This window comes from Rhinoderma darwinii, chromosome 7 (assembly GCF_050947455.1).
Source record: "Rhinoderma darwinii isolate aRhiDar2 chromosome 7, aRhiDar2.hap1, whole genome shotgun sequence".
NCBI lineage: Eukaryota > Metazoa > Chordata > Amphibia > Anura > Rhinodermatidae > Rhinoderma > Rhinoderma darwinii.
The window spans coordinates 69,703,891-69,721,065 of NC_134693.1; the positions used below are offsets into that span (position 1 = coordinate 69,703,891).

The 17,175-nt window shown below is 42.5% G+C and overlaps 1 protein-coding gene across 1 annotated transcript in view; it reads left to right on the top strand.

Moving 5' to 3' along the window:
* The window catches only part of SHISA8 (shisa family member 8), a 361,466-nt gene that overhangs the window by 190,039 nt on the left and 154,252 nt on the right, over positions 1–17,175 (top strand). The window lies entirely within an intron of this gene.

The following is a 17,175-nucleotide window of genomic DNA, read 5'->3' on the forward strand; positions in this document are numbered from 1 at the left end:
CTCTGCCAGCTTACATGTACCCCCACATTATAATTGAAAACACCAGCAATACTGAAACAAAACTTCTACCACGCAAAACACACGCTCCAAAAGACAAATGGCGCTCCGTCCCCTCTGAGTTCTACAGTGTGCCCAAACAGCTGTTTACTTCCATATATATGGCATCGCCACACCCAGGAGAACCCTCAATTTTTGGTGTGTGTGTCTCCAGTGGCACATTTTGGGCACAACATAGTTGCCACTGAAATGGAATAATTTTAACTTTTACTTTGCACCATCCGCAGCGCATTGATTTATGGAAAAGACCTGTGGGGTGAAAATGCTCACTACTCCTCTTACTAAATGCCTTGAGGGGTTTAGTTTTCAAAATGGGGCCACTTCTCAGGTGTGTCTTCTTTTATTTCACATCAGAGCCTCTGCAATTGTGAACCAATACTTTGTAAATCGCAAAATTAAGCCTCAATTTTGCATGGTACTCTTTCACTCCTGAGCCTGGTTGAATGTCCAGGCAAAAAATTAGGGCCACATGTAAGGTGTTTCTAAAACTGGGAAACACAGCATAATAATTAGAGAGCTGTCTTGTTATGATGGCACAATCTGGGCACCATATATTGGCATATCTATGGAAAAATTCAAATTTTCACTCTGCAACATCGAGTGCACACTAATTTCAGGAAAACACCTGGGGGGTTAACATGTTCACTACAACCCTTGGTAAATACCTTGAGGGGTGTAGTTTCCAAAATGAGGTCACTTCTGGGGGGTTTCCACTGTTTTGATCCCACAGGGTCTTTGCAAATGCGACATAGCTCCAAGAAACCAATCCAGCAAAATCTGCACTCCAAAATGGCTCTCCTTACCTTCTGACCCCTACTGTGTGCCCAAACAGTAGTTTATGAGCACATATGGGGTATTGACGTACTCGGGAGAAATTGCTTTGCAAATGTTGGGATTCTTTTTCTCCTTTAATTTATTTCATTTGTTTTTATTTTCTCTGCCCAATTCTAATAAAATATATGAAACACATGTGGGGTCAAAATGCTCACTACACCCCTAGACTAGTTCCTCATGGGGTCACTTTTGGGTAGTCTCCACTGTTTTGGTCCCACAGGGAATTTGCACACGCGACATGGTGCCAAGAAACCAATCCAGCAAAATCTTTGCTCCAAAAGCCAAATGGCGCTCCTTCTCTTTTGTGCTCTGCCATGTGCCCAAACAGCAGTTTATGACCAGAGAAGTTGCTTTACAAACGTTGGGGTTCTTTTTTTTCCATTATTTGTTGAGAAAATGTAAATTTTTTAGCTAAAGTTACGTCTTAATGAAAAAAAAATTTGTTTTATTTTCACTGCCAAATTCTAATAAAATGTATGAAACACCTGTGGTGTCAAAATCCTCACTACACCCCTAGATGAATTCCTCATGGGTTGTAGTTTCATAAATGGAGCCGCTTTTGGGTAGTTTCCACTGTACTGGTACCTTAGGGGCTTTGCAAAAGCAACATGGTGCTCCTTCTCTTCTGAGCCAAATGGCGCTTCTTCTCTTCTGAGCTCTGCCATGGGCCCAAACAGCAGTTTATGACCACATATTGGGGTATTTCCGTACTCCAGAGAAGTTGCTTTACAAATGTTGGGGTTCTTTTTTTCCTTTATTTGTTGAGAAAATAAAAAATGTTCAGCTAAAGCTACGTCTTATTTAAGAAAAAGGAGTTTTTTATTTTCAAATGTCAAAATTCTCACTACACCCCTAGATGAATTCCTTGTGAGGTGTAGCGTCTGAAACTTTTTTGGGGCGTTTCCATTGTTTTCTCATTACAAGGCCTCTTCAAACCTGACATGGTGCCTAAAATATATTCTAATAAAAATCAAAATCCTATAGGTGCTCTTTTGCTTCTGAGGCCTCTGTTTTAGTCGATTAGCACACTAGGGCACATGTGGGATATTTCTAAAAACCGCAGAATCTGGGCAATAAATATTGTGTTGTGTTTCTGTGTTACCGAAAAAAATTGATTAAATACGAATTTCTGCAAAAAAAAATTATTTATAAAGTTCACCACTTCTTTGCTTTGTGAAACGCCTAAAGGGTTAGGGCACATTCAGACGTGGCGGAATTGCTGTTGAATTCCGCTGTGGACAGTCCGCAGTGGAATTCTGCAGCAGCCGTTTTTTACATTTCTTTCTATACATTTTTAGGAAACTTAGTTCAGACGTTCCAGAAAATAACTATGCAGAAATTAGGCTGCGGTGCAAATTTTTCCCTCCGCAGCATGCTCATTACGTTGCGGAGAAGAAGTGGAATTTCAGATTGTACTTTAAGTTAGTGGTAAAATTTGGTCGATACACTCACTATTTAATTGTGAAAATCACCAAAATGTAGGGAAAAATTGCAAAAATTTGCATTTTTAGAAATTTAAATGTATCTGCTTGTAAAACAGATAGTAATACCATTCAAAATAGATGACAATTAAAATTTCCAATATGTCTACTTTAGATTGGCATCGTTTTTAAACATCCTTTTTTTTTCTAGGATGTTACAAGGCTTAGAACTTTATCAGCAATTTCTCACATTTCCAAGAAACTTTTAGAAGCCTATTTTTTCATGGACCAGTTCAGTTCTGAAGTGACTTTGAGGGGCCTATACAATACAAACCCCCATAAGTCACCCCTTTTAAAAACTCCACCCCTCAAAGTATTCAAAACAGCATTTAAAAAGTTTCTTAACCCCTTAGTGACCACCAATACGCCTTTTTACGTTGGTCACTAAGGGGCCTTAGGCTAGGCTGACGCCTTTTCACGTGAGCCTAGTCTAAGTCCTGCACGGGTCTCCCGTGCAGGCTGGAGCCGGGGCTCAGCTGTCTGAAGTTTACTACGATCGCGGCCGTTTAACCCGTTAAATGCCGCCGTCAATAGCGACCGCGGCATTTAACTTTGTTTACAGAGGGAGTGCGCTCCATCTGTCACCCATCAGCGGCCCGCGAATGCAATCGCGGGTCTCCGATGGGGTGTCATGGCAGCCGGGGGCTTGATAAAAGCCCCCAGGTCTGCCCTGGACATATGCCTGTTAGGACGCGCCGGAGGCACGTCCTAACAGATTGCCTGTCAGATTTACACTGACAGGCAATAATGCTCTGGTATACGAAGTATACCAGAGCATTATAGTAGCGATCTGAAGATCGCACAGTAAAGTCCCCTAGTGGGACTAGTGAAATAAAGAATAAATGTGAAATAAAGATTAATAATAAAAGTTATAGTAAAAAAATAAATAAAACCATTTTTTTCCATAAAAAGTGGTTTTATTTAGTAAAAGTGTATAAAAAAAATAAAAGTACACATATATGGTATCGTGGCGACCGTAATGATTCCATTAATAAAGTTAATATGTAATTTAAACCGCAAGGTGAACACCGTAAAAAAAACCGCAAAAAACAATGGCGAAATTGCAATTTTTTTCCATTGCCCCCCAAAAAAGTCATAATAAAAATGAATCAATAAGTCACATACACCCCAAAACAGTACCAATCAAAACTACGTCTCGTCCCGCAGAAAACAAGCCCAAAAAATCACTACATTGATGGAAAAATAAAAAAGTTACGGCTCTTGGAAAGCAACGATGCAAAAACAAATAATTTTAGTTCAAAAGTGTTTTTATTGTGCAAAAGTCGTAAAACATAAAAAACCTCTACATATGTGGTATCGCCGTAATCGTACCGACCCATAGAATAAAGGTAACATGTTATTTACGTCGCATAGTGAACGGCGTCAATTTTAAAACGCATAGAACAATGGCGGAATTTCAGTTTTTTTTATAATCCCCCCAAAAAAAGTTAATAAAAGTTAATAAAAAAATTATATGTACCCAAAAATGGTGCTATTAAAAAGTACAACTAATCCCGCAAAAAACAAGTCCTCATACAGCTATGTAGACGAAAAAATAAAAAAGTTATAGCTCTTTGAATGCGACTATAGAAAAATGAATAAAATAGCTTGGTTATTAGGGCCTAAAATGGGCTGGTCACTAAGGGGTTAAAGCCATGTTCAGACATGGCAGAATTTTTCCGCTGCAAATGTTGGTGCAGATTCGGGGCAATTACGCAAGGAATCTGCAGCAACATTTGCATATTTGACAGGTAATTCAGACGTTGCAGATATCACAGCGGACTTGCCACAGATTTCAGTTTTTGCATTGCTGTAGAGCAGTTCCATCCATCGCGGGAACAGGACTAGGTGAGCAAAATTTTTGTTTTAATTTGTTTGTGGGGATGTGTGGCACCATCTACAAAGGGGTGCTGTGTGTGACGCTTTCTACATTGGCACTATCTACAAGGGCACAGACGGGACACGATTACTGATGGGGCACTTTTATTGTGTCAAGCATTAAGGGATCATTATTACCATCTGAGGCACTGTGGATTCACTGTGGATTGCAAGTTTGTTTAGCGGATGGGGTATAGGTGGGGAGGGTGCTATAAAAGTGAGACACCAACATGTCTGTGTGTCAAATTCTGCAGAGATGAGTTGTGGCTGGAATAAGTCATCACAGTTGTGTCAGCCGGATGGAGAAAAAAAGGGAAAGTGAACGACTCTAATCAGGGAAAACATCCCCTGTGAATCACTGGATATAAATGGGCTGTAATCACTTATATCGTCTGCAAGCTCCTTTGTAAATCTACCACCATATGGTGGTGTAACGTCCGTGGTCGCTGACCACGAACTCCTTCCATCCAGTTGACACCCTTCTCTCAAGAGATGTCTGCACATATGGCCTTCCTGCTCCTCAGTGACCACCAGGGTGCGCTCACGAACTCAGTCCAGACTTAAGAAGCCAGAGCGCACGCATGTTGGAGATTGAGCTAATTGCTCCCACAGCACCCTGGGCTATAAGAAGGTCCCAGCCCCATGCTCCCATGCCTGAGGGTTGTTGTCGTATTCCAAGTTCGTCTTGCAAATGGTCCCCTAGTGTTTTCTGCTCCCGTGTTCCCTGTTCCTGTAACCTGTATCCTGATCTAGTGCTGTGCTGAGCTGTAGCCGTACTGTGCTGTATACCACGCCTGTCCTGCTTCTCCACGCCTGACGTCTACTTGCTGCCTAGTTCCTGCCAAGCCTGCCTTGCTACTGTCCGAGCTGCCACAGGTACCCTTTATGAACTATAGACTCTGACCTGCGCCCTGTTGGCCAGCTGCCATACCGCCAAGGCGGTACGGCCCAGTGGGTCCACGAACCCTACGTGACAGGTGGTAATATTGGTCTTTGTCTAATGGTTTTAATTAGGTAACAGTACGGGAGTATTATTAAGTCACTATGTGGTTATGGCGTGGCAGTATTATTCGGACCTTATATGGTGTTATTATTGGTCGTATTTGTCTTATAATAATGAGTTGTGTTCAGTAACAGTATGGAGGTAATATTTAATCTGGTATAGTGGTATTATTTAATAACTGTATATAGATATTTTTTATGTGAGAGGGGGGGGGGGCATATCATATGCTTTGGGCCTTGTAACAGTCCCGGATGTGCTAGAAATCAGCGATGCAGTTCTCTGCACATCGCCTTCTGAATTGACTGCATTATTGATACAATAATTCAGTATTTGGGGTCCCACTTTTAAATTTCCCCACGGCCACACTTTGTCTAAAACCAGCCCTGCCTACAGCATCGACAGGAGGTCAGAAGGTATTTCAATGCTTTATTTGTTAAAAGTGGAATTCCTTAGTAAAAGTCCCCTAGTGGAATAAAAAAAGTTAAATATAGTTGTTAAAAAAAATAGACAGTCAAAGAAAATAATGAATAAACACATTTTCTCAATAAAAATAGCTTTATGGATATAAAAAAAACTGTTAAATATTTTGTATCCCCATAAACTTTACCCAACGTAAATGCTTTTTTATACATTTCCTCATAAATTTTTTGTTATGAAATTCGAACTTAATATATATGTACCTCAATATGGTGCGTTTATATAATAAAACTTGTCCCGCAGAAAAACAAGCGCACATATGAATTTATATGTAAATGGAAAAATAAAAGTTATGTCTGTCAGAAAAAAGTGAGGCAAAATGAAAAGATTCAAGACATCACAACGAAAAAATTGGTTGTGTCCTTACCCCTTCGGGACGAAGCCATTTTTTGATTTTTCATTTTAGTTTTTCACTCCCCACATTCCAAGAGCCATAACTTTTTTATTGTTCCGTCAATAGAGTGTTGTGTGGGCTTATTTTTCGCGGGAGGAGTTGTCGTTTCTTCTGGTACCATTTATTGTTCCATATAATGTCCAAGGAAACTGAAAAAAAATTATTTGCGGGCTGAAGTTGGAAAAACTGCGATTCCTCAATTTTTGGCTTTTGTTTTTACGGCTTTAATGTGCGGTAAAAACGACAACTTATCTTTATTCTGTGGCTCAATACAATTACAGTGATACCAAATTTATATAGTTTTTTTTATATTTTACTACTTTTATTGTTAATAACCTTTTTTGTTAAAAAAAAAATGTTTTGTGTCGCCACATTCTGAGAGCCATAACTTTTTTATTTTTTCACTGATTGTGTGGTATGAGGGCTTATTTTTAGCGGGACTAGCTGTAGTTTTTATTGGTAAAAATTTTTAGTGCTTGAGAACTTTTTGATCAATTTTTATAAAAAAAATCTTTTGAGTTAAGTTGACCAAAAAACAGCGATTTTGGCGGTTTACATTTTTTTTACGACGTTTACCATGCGCATTACATAACGCTATATTCTAATAGTTCAGACTTTTACGGACGCAGCGATACCAATTTTGTTTACTTTTTTTTTAGTTTTTACATTACTTTAGGGGGAAATGGGAAAAGTTTTTTTTTTACTTTTAATATTTATTTATTTAGTCACTACTAAAAATCACACTGTATTAGCCCCCCTAGGGGACTTGAACCAGCAATCATTAGATAACTGGTACAATATAATGCAATACTAACGTATTGCAGTATATTGTAAGTTTTTACAGGCTTCTGCTAAGCCCTGCCATAGGCAGGGCTTAACAGAAGCAAAGTAAAGGCAGCCCTGGGGGCCTTCATTAGGCCCCTGGTCTGCCATAACAACTGTAGTCACCCCCCAATCTCACTGCGGGGGGGGACAAAGAGCTATCGGAGGGGGCCGCCCCCCTCTTTTCAACGCATTAGATGCTGCAGTTGCGATTGACCGCAGCATTTGAGGGGTTAAACAGCCAAGAACAGCGTGATCGCTGCTCCCGGCTGTTAGTCCTGGGTGACCGCTGTAAAATACAGCCAACACCCGCAGCATATGGAGCGCGCTTCAAACATCACTCCCGCACTCGGACGTCATAGCACGTCTGGGTGAGCAAAGGGGTTAAGGACACAGCCTGTTTTCACCTAATGGACCAGGACAGTTTTTTGTGCCACTTTATGTGGTAAAAACTTTGGAATGCTTTTTTTTTTCAAGTGATTCTGAGATTGTTTTCTCGTGACATATTGTACTTTAAGTTAGTAGTAAAATTTGGTCGATGCATTACATAGTTAGTACGGTTGAAAAAAAGACACATGTCCATTGTGTTTATTTGTGAAAAATACCAAAATGTAAAGAAAATTTGCAAAAATGTTAATTTTTTAAAATTTTAAATGTATCTACTAGTAAAACAGATAGCTAGTTACTAGCTCACATATCCCACATGTCTACTTCATGTTGGCATTGTTTTTCCTAGGACGTTACAAGGCTTAGAACTTTACAGCAATTGCTCACATTTTGAAGAAAATTTCAGAAGGAGCACCATTTGGCTTTTGGAGCTGAAATTTAGCTGGAATGGTTTTCAGGTGCCATGTCGCATTTGCAAAGCCCCATAGGGACCAAAACAGTGGAAACCCCCTAAAAGTGACCTCATTTGGGGAACTACAGCCCTCTAGGAATTTATCGAGGGGTATAGTGAACATTTAGAGACCACAGATTTTTTGCGGACTTTAGTGGAATTATGCAGTGAAAATGAATATCAACAATTTTTCCACTAAAATGTTGAAATTCGTAATTTCTACAAGGGTTAAAGGAGAAAAAGCACCCCAACATTTGTAAAGCAATCTCTCCCGAGTACAGCAATACTCCACATGTGGTCATAAACTGCTGTTTGGACACATGGCAGGGCTCAGAATGGCAGGAGCACTATTTGGCATGCAGATTTTGTTGGATTGGTTTTTGGGCGCCATGTTGCATTTACAAAAACCTGAGGTACCAGAGTACAGCGGAAGCCCCCAGAAAGTGACCCCATTTTAGAAACTACACCCCTCAAGGCATTTTTCATTTGCCTGGATATATGACAGGGCTCAGAAGTGATGTGCACCATGCACATTTAAGGCCTATTTTGGTGATTTTCACAGCATTTGCCCAAAATTGCAGGGCTTTGAGGTCAAATAGTAAAACAAACCCCCAAGTAGTGACCCCTATTTTGGAAACTACACCCCTTAAGGCATTTTAAGTGGTGCAGTAAGCATTTTGCCCCACACGTGTTTTTACATTAGAAAAGAATGCGCAGCGGATGGTGAAAATTGCAATTTTCCACTGATATGCCATTTTAGTGCACAATATATTGTGCCCAGTTTGTGCCACTGAAGAGAATATCTCATAAAAAGTTAAGCGGGTACTCCTATATGTGGACGTAAACTGCCGATTGGGGGCGCTGTAGGGTTCAGAAGGGAGGGAGCGCCATTTGGCTTTTGGAGCGCAGATTTAGCTTGGTAGATTTTCTAACTAGAAATACAGCATGGATCTTATAGCCCGACACGTGCAAAGCAACAATCAGTATATATGTAATTAATATGGGCTAAATCCTAGGGTGTATACCCAGAAGCATCAAGAATATATATATATAAGCTAGAAGAGAAAGATGCTAAAAAACAAGGAAGTATGCAAAAATAAAAAAATACTTTATTGAAATTACATGATAATCTGCAATAAATGAAAGAATCCATAAACCAACAGGTTAAAAAAGGACAGTGAGCCGTGCATCTCACAGATGAACAAATAGTGCAAAAAATTTCCCGATTGCACACCTTCCAATAAGTCTAGCTGTAGACTATAGTGAAGACCATATATATATATATATATATATATATATATACCAGTAGAAAAAACTGCAGCACTCAAATTCAGTGTATAAATACCAGTAATGAAGGGTGCAAGCTGATAGTCCCGATCCAAAGACCATGTGTATATCCAAAAAATAGAAAGAATTTTCTTTTTGGATATATATATATATATATATATATATATATATATATATATATATATATATATAACAATGTGCTACATAAGCATATTTAATATAAGATGGTATAGGGGTAATTTATGAAGTCCATATAAACATAAGGGAAGGTAATAATACACAGGAAAGTGCTAAAGCAAGTTACAGGGATTTAACATACCCATGGTAGATGAAAAAATAGAGAACACAGCAAACGTCCGCCCCCGTTTAACCTGTTGGTTTATGGATTCTTTTATTTATTGTAGGTTATCATGTAATTTCAATAAAGTATTTTTCTATTTTTGCATACTTCCTTGTTTTTTAGCATCTTTCTCTTCTAGGTTATATTGGTAGATTTTCTGTTTGGGGTTTTACTGGCATCTCAGTTTATAATGTGGGGCTTATGTAAGCTGTGCGGAGTACATCAGGGCATAATAAAAGGATATAATAATGGGGCAGATAAATAATATTTCACAGTAATATTTCACAGATGTATGGCCGGTGTCGCACTGATAAATGGTGCCCAATTGTATTCGCTTTTGAAATGATCTGCACATTTTGTGTCGCCGTATTCTGAGAGCCAGAACTTTTTTATTTTTTCTCCACTAGAGCTGTGTGAGGGCTTATTTGTTGCCGGACAATCAGTAGTTTTCATTGGTACCATTTTGGCAGTGGCATAACTACCGCGGTAGCAGCCGTAGCGGCTGCTACGGGGCCCGGAGCTTGAGGGGGCCCGTGCCACCAGCCGACACGCCCCCCCCATATGCCCGGTCGCGCCACTAGAAGCCATTATGGCCGCTACTATGGGGCCCGCGCCACCGAGCCTCCAAGTATGGGCTGGGCGACACAGGCCCTCTCATGCCTGTAGGTGTCGCTTGCACCGGAGGGGGCCCCGGTGCTAGCGGCAGCCAAATACATGCATTAGCACTGAATGGCCAGGCATGTTCCGTGCCCGACCATCCAGTACCTTACAATGACAGTGATGGGCTAGTGGCGCGATGACATCATGCTTGGAATGTGCTGATTGACGGGGCAAGTAATTCTGCCCCGCCAATCAGCGGCATTAGGCGACGCTCGTTCAGGTCCAGCAGACATGCTCAGAAGAGAGCATGTCTGCATCGCCAGTGAACAGCGTGGGAACGGAATCATGTGAGTATGTCAAGTTTATATATTTTTTTCTCATAAAAATGTGAGTGGCATTATCTATAGTTGGGGGGTCTATCTACAGGGGGTCGTCTTTATGTGGGCCATTATATACAGGGGGGTCTATATATGGGCCACTATATACAGGGGGGTCTATATGTGGGGCACTAGCTACAGGGGAGGTCTGGATGTGGGGCACAATCTACAGGGGGGGTCTATATGTGAGGATGTGGGCCACTATATACAGGGGGCTCTATATGTGGGCCACTATATACAGGGGGCTCTATACGTGGGACACTATCTACAGGGGTTCTATATATGGGCCACTATCTACAGGGGGGTCTATATGTGGGGCACTATATGTCAGACACCATACAGTGGTGGGCTATATGTAGAGCACTATCTATAGGGGAGCTATTTTTTTGTGTGCTTTCTATAGGGGTGGGCTATATGTGGGACACTATATACAGGGGTGGGTTACCTGTGGGGCACTAGCAACAGGGTGGCTATATGTAGTGCACAGTCTACAGGGGTGGGCTATATGTGAGACACTATATACAGGGGGAGCTATATGTGAGACACTATCTACAGAGGTGGGCTATACGTGGAGCACTATCTGTAGGGGAAGCTATATGTAGGGCAGCACGGTGGCTCAGTGGTTAGCACTATTGCCTTGCAGTTCTGGAGTCCATATGTGGGCACTATCTACATGGGCTTCTATGTAGGTCACTATCTACAGAGGCTCTATGGGGGTCACTATCTACAGGGGGCTATGGGGGCACTATCTACAAGGGGCACGGTGTGTGTGTGTGTGTGTGACATAGTGTATGGTACTATTATAATCAGGGACACAGTGTATGGCGCCATTATAGTTAGAGGTGCAGTGTATGGTGCTTTATTATATTTAGAGGTGTTGAGAATTTTAACTTTGTTTATAGGTGCAGAAATGTTTTAAAAGTGAGAAGCTGAAGACATCTGAGCGGAAAACTGCAGAAATGGGTCATGGCCGGTAGAAATCCATCATAGGGGTCTGGACCGGAGGGAGAAGAAAAGAACTAGAATCTGGGATGTCACCGGTGAGTCACTTAATGTAAATGTTTATTCTGCCTCTAATCAGTATTGTAGTCACTCTGTGATCTGCAGCGATATGATATGATATTTTTTTGTGAAACAGCATCTCCCAGCATATCCTTACCATTGTTCAGACCATGCTGGGAACTGTAGTTTTAGGCCGTACAAACCTATACGGCAGGTGTTACACTAAATTGAGCAGTATTTGTTCTAGTGTTGTATATATGTACTGATCTTGGTTCTGATGCTGTATGTAAGTACTGAGTTTGGTTCTGGTGCTGTATATACGTATGAGATTGGTTTTGGTGCTGTGTATATATGTAATGAGTTTGGTTCTGGTGCTGTATATATGTACTGAGCTTGGATGTAGTGCTGTATTTATGTACTGAGGTTGGTTCTGGTGCTGTATATATGTATGGGCTTTGTTCTAGTGCTGTATATATGTACTAAGCTTTGTTCTGGTGCTGTATATTTGTCAGAGCTTGGTTCAAGTGCTGTATTTATGTACTGAGCTTGGTTCTAGCGCTTTATTTATGTACTGAGCTTTGTTCTGGTACTGTATATATGTCAGAGCTTTGTTCTGGTGCTGTATATATGTACTGATCTTGGTTGTGGTACTGTATGTATGTACTGAGCTTTGTTCTAGTGCTGTATTTATGTACTGAGCTTGGTTGTGGTACTGTATATATGTCAGAGATTGGTTCTGGATCTGTAGTTATATAGGATATATTTATAATAACAAAATTGCAAGGCAGATGGAATTGTTCTCAATTCATTGTAAATTTAATAGGAATCTGTCAGGTAGTTTTAACCCCTTGAACCGCCACCATGCGGTAATACATGACCTGACAATATTTCCAAACATTCCCTTGTATGGTTTTTTCAGATGCAGCAGAATCCTTAAAATCCACTATTAAAACGACACACACTATATGCTAATTACTCATTCGAGGGTCATGGGGCGGTGCTGCTATCCTGAAGAGTCACATAGTCCTGTCTCTAAGACCACCTTTCTATGTTTGAGTGACATCTCCCTGGCTGATACAACTTTCTCGGATGCGCCATTGCCTTGTGGCACTATACACAAGTGGGGGGTCTGTGTGGCACTATACACAAAGGGGGGCTTTGTGGCACTATACACAAGGCGGAGCTGCGTGGCACTATACACAAGGGGGAGCTGTGTGGCACTATACACATGGAGGAACTGTATGGCACTATTTTCAAGGGGGAGGGCTGTGGCTCTATCTACAGGGGGCTGAGCACTGGCGTAGCTATAGGGGTCGCAGCGTTCGCAATTGCGACCGGGCCCCGAAGCCAGGGGGGCCCACGGCCCCCCGCACCACATCACATCAATAAAAAGTTACTATAGTAACTCGGGCCGCGGGCCCCTGTTACTATAGTAACATACTTTACTTACCTTCCTGGTTCCGGATCGCAGCGGAGGTCCTGACGTCAAGCGCTGTGCGCAGCGCATGACGTCACCACGCTATGCGCCGCGCACAGCATCGAGACGACGGAACTCCCGCCGCGGCCGAAGAGGAAGGTAAGGTTAGCCCTGACTGGCGGGGTCTGACTCCCGGGACCCGCCAATCAGCTGTTTTGAAGGGGCCGCAGCACTCGTACGAGAGCTGCTCCCCTTCATTCCTGTCACTTCATTCCGGTCACACTGTGAATCGGTGTCGGCGATTCACAGTGTGGGCGAGTAGTGAAATGAAGGGGAAGCAGCTCTCGTACGAGTGCTGCGGCCCCTTCAAAACAGCTGATTTGCGGGTCCCGGGAGACACATCAGCTATTGATGGCCTATCCTGAGGATAGGCCATCAATGTTTAGGGACTGCACAACCCCTAAGCCTACGATGTATCAGGCTTAGGGGGCCCATGAGACAGGATCACAGATTGTGTGATCCTGTCTGCTGGGCCCTGTATCTAAGCCAATCACATGGTAGGCTTAGATACATGGCCCATGCGTGATCCTGTCTGCTGGGCCCTGTATCTAAGCCTACCACACTGTAGGTTTAGATACAGGGCCCCAGCACACAGTAATCTTATACTGTATAAGATTACTGTCTGCTGGACCCTGTATCTAAGCCTACCTTGTGGTAGGCTTAGATACAGGGTCCCACAGACAGTATCACACATGGGCCCTGTATCTAAGCCTTAGGGTATGTGCACACACACTAATTACGTCCGTAATTGACGGACGTATTTCGGCCGCAAGTCCCGGACCGAACACAGTGCAGGGAGCAGGGCTCCTAGCATCATAGTGATGTACGATGCTAGGAGTCCCTGCCTCGCTGCCGGACAACTGTCCCATACTGTTAACATGTTTTCAGTACGGGACAGTTGTCCTGCAGCGAGGCAGGGACTCCTAGCATCGTACATAAGTATGATGCTAGGAGCCCGGCTCCCTGCACTGTGTTCGGTCCGGTACTTGCGGCCGAAATACGTCCGTCAATTACGGACGTAATTAGTGTGTGTGCACATACCCTAACACATGTGTTACTAATCGTTTTTCTTGTGTGTTTTCTTACAGGTTCGGTCGTTGGACTACGGCGGATTCCAGGACTACTTCGATGACGGCTTTTTTTTTTATTAATAAAATGGTTAATGAGGGTTGTGTCGGTTTTTTTTTTTATTTCAATAAAAAAAATTCTATGTCTTTCGTTTTTTTTAAACTATATTACTACCGCCTTAGTAATGGCCGCCGGCTGATTGACAGCATCCATTGCTAAGGCGGGGCTTAGTGTTAGCCGGTGCAGAGGCTAACACTAACCCCCTTTATTACCCCGGTACCCACCGCCACCAGGGGTGCTGGGAAGAGCCGGGTACGATCCAGTACTTGACCATCTGTAGTGATGGTCGGCCGCAGGCTGTTATTATCAGGAGGGGAAAGGTCAAAAACAGTGGCCCTTCCCATCCTGGTAATGCTGCCTGCTGCTGCTTTATTGTATCTGGCTGGTTATGAAAAATGGGGGGGACCCCACGTCATTTAAAAAAAAAATTTTCATAACCAGCCAGATACAACACAGCAGCAGCAGCAGGCAGCATTACAAGGGTGGGAAGGGCCACTGTTTTTGGCCTTCCGCAGCCTGATACTACCAGTCTGCGGCCACCCCGGTGCCAGGCCGTCACTACAGATGGTCGGGTACTGGTTCGTACCCGGCTCTTCCCAGTACTCCTGGTGGCGGTGGGTACCGGGGTAATAATGGGGGTTAGTGTAGCTAACATTAAGCCCCGCCTTAGTAATGGAGGTTGTCAATCAGCCAGCGGCCATTACTAAGGCGGTGATAATAAAGTTGAAAAAGATACAAGCACATAGAAAAAATATTTTATTGAAATAAAAAAAACACAACCCTCATTAACCATTTTATTGAGAATAAAAAAAACGCCGTCATTGAAGTCCTCGAATCCGAAGTCCAACAACCGAACCTGTAAAATAACACACACAAAAATAATCAGTAACACATAAAGAAGCAAAATTATTATTTTTACCTATCCTGGGTCCAGCGCTGGAGACGCAATGTCAGCGAGCTGGGCCCTGTATCTAATCCTATCATGTGTGATACAGTCTGCTGAGCTGTGTATCTAATCCAATCATGTGTGATACTGTCTGCTGTGCCCTATATCTGATCATGTGTGATACTGTCTGCTGAGCCACTGTATCTAATCCTATCATGTGTGATACAGCCTTCTGAGCCACTGTATCTAATCCTATCATGTGTGGTACTGTCTGCTGAGCCACTATCTAATCCTATCATGTGTGATACTGTCTGCTGAGCCACTGTATCTAATCCTATCATGTGTGATACTGTCTGCTCAGCCACTGTATCTAATCCTATCATGTGTGGTACTGTCTGCTGAGCCACTGTATCTAATCCTATCATGTGTGATACTGTCTGCTGAGCCACTATCTAATCCTATCATGTGTGATACTGTCTGCTTAGCCGCTGTATCTTATCCTATCATGTGTGATACTGTCTGCTCAGCCACTGTATCTAATCCTATCCATAGTTTATAGGGTGGTAGTGCTATAGATATGCTATGCTGTCTCCTATACACACATTTTTTTTTTGGGCGGACACATATATATTGGGGCTATTTCCCCTGACATTTTAAGCCCTGAGGGTATGTTCACACGGCAACGTCTGTTACGGCTGAAATTACGGTGCTGTTTTCAGGAGAAAACAGCACCGTAATTTCAGCCGTAGTGGCATGTGCAGGCGTCTTTTGCTGCGTCCATTACGGAAGTAATTGAAGCTGGTTTTCCATGGAGTCCATGGAAAACTGCTCCATTTACGTCTGAAGAAGTGACAGGCACTTCTTTGACGCGGGCGTCTTTTTTACGCGCCTCCTTTTGACAGCGGCGCGTAAAAAAAAATGACCGTCGGCACAGAACATCGTAAGACCCATTCAAATGAATGGGCAGATGTTTGCCAACGCTTTTGATCCGCATTTTCGGACGTAATTCAATGCTAAAACGCCTGAATTACGTCCGTAAATAGTGTGTGTGAACCCAGCCTTAGTGACGCCCCCGGCTGCTAGTGCTGCATTGTTGGGTCACTTAGGAGACCCAGCGATGCAGCTGAAAGCGGACCGTCGGCCATGATGAGTTTGCGGGGGGGGGGGCCCAGTAAGAATTTTTGCATCGGGGCCCATGAGCCTCTAGCTACGCCCCTGGCGCTGAGTGTGGCGCAATCTACAGGGGTCTGTGTGCTGCACTTTCTACTAAGGGGGCTGTGAGCACTGTATACAAGGGAGTGGGGCTGTGTGGCACTATATACAGTGGGAGCTGTACAGCGCTATATACAGTGGGGACTTTATGGCGATATCTACAGGGGGGCTGTATGGCACTATCTACAAGGGGGAGGTGGGGGCGCTATCTACAAATGGGGTGTTACACTGTCTATAGGCGGGGCTATATAGCACTGTCTACAGGGATCTGTATGGCACATTCTACAGGGGGCACTATTTATAAGGGGGGCTGCTTGTGGCACCCGGGGGGGGGGCCCCGGTCAAGAGTTTGCTATGGGGCCCAGTCTTTCCTAGTTATGCCCCTGCATTTTTGGGTACACAAGATTATTTTGATCACTTTTGATTCCTTTTTTTAGCAAGCAGGGTGACCAAAAACCATCAATTCTGACAAAGTTTTTTATTCTTTTTTTTACAGGGTTCACCGTGGGCTATAAATTACAATTTAACGTTTATTCTGCGGGTCGATACGATTACAGCAATACCAAATGTATATAAGTTTCTATGTTTTGCAGCGTTTGCACAATAAAATCACTTTTTTTTAAAAATTATTTATCCTTTGTTTGACCATATTCTGAGAGCCATAACTTTCTGATTTTTCAGTCAAAAAAGCTATGTAAGGGTTTGTTTATTGCGAGACAGGTTGTAGTTTTTATTGATACTATTTTGGGGGAGGGGTGGTGATAAAAAAATAGTGATTCTGGCATTGTTTTTTATTTTTTATATTTTTGCGGTGTTCACCATGCGGGAGAAATAACATTATGGTTTTATAGTTTGGGTCATTACCGACGCGTCAATACAAAATATGTGTACTTTTTTTTAACGTTTTAATTTTTTTTTCTATAATAAAAGACTTATTACAGGAAATAAGCAGTTTTAGTTCTTTGTCCCACTAAGGGACTTGAAGGCCTGCACCTCTGATCTTTACTCTAATACATTGCACTACCCACGTAGTGCAATGCATTAGAGCTGTCAGTCATTCACTGACAGCAAGCCTATTAGGT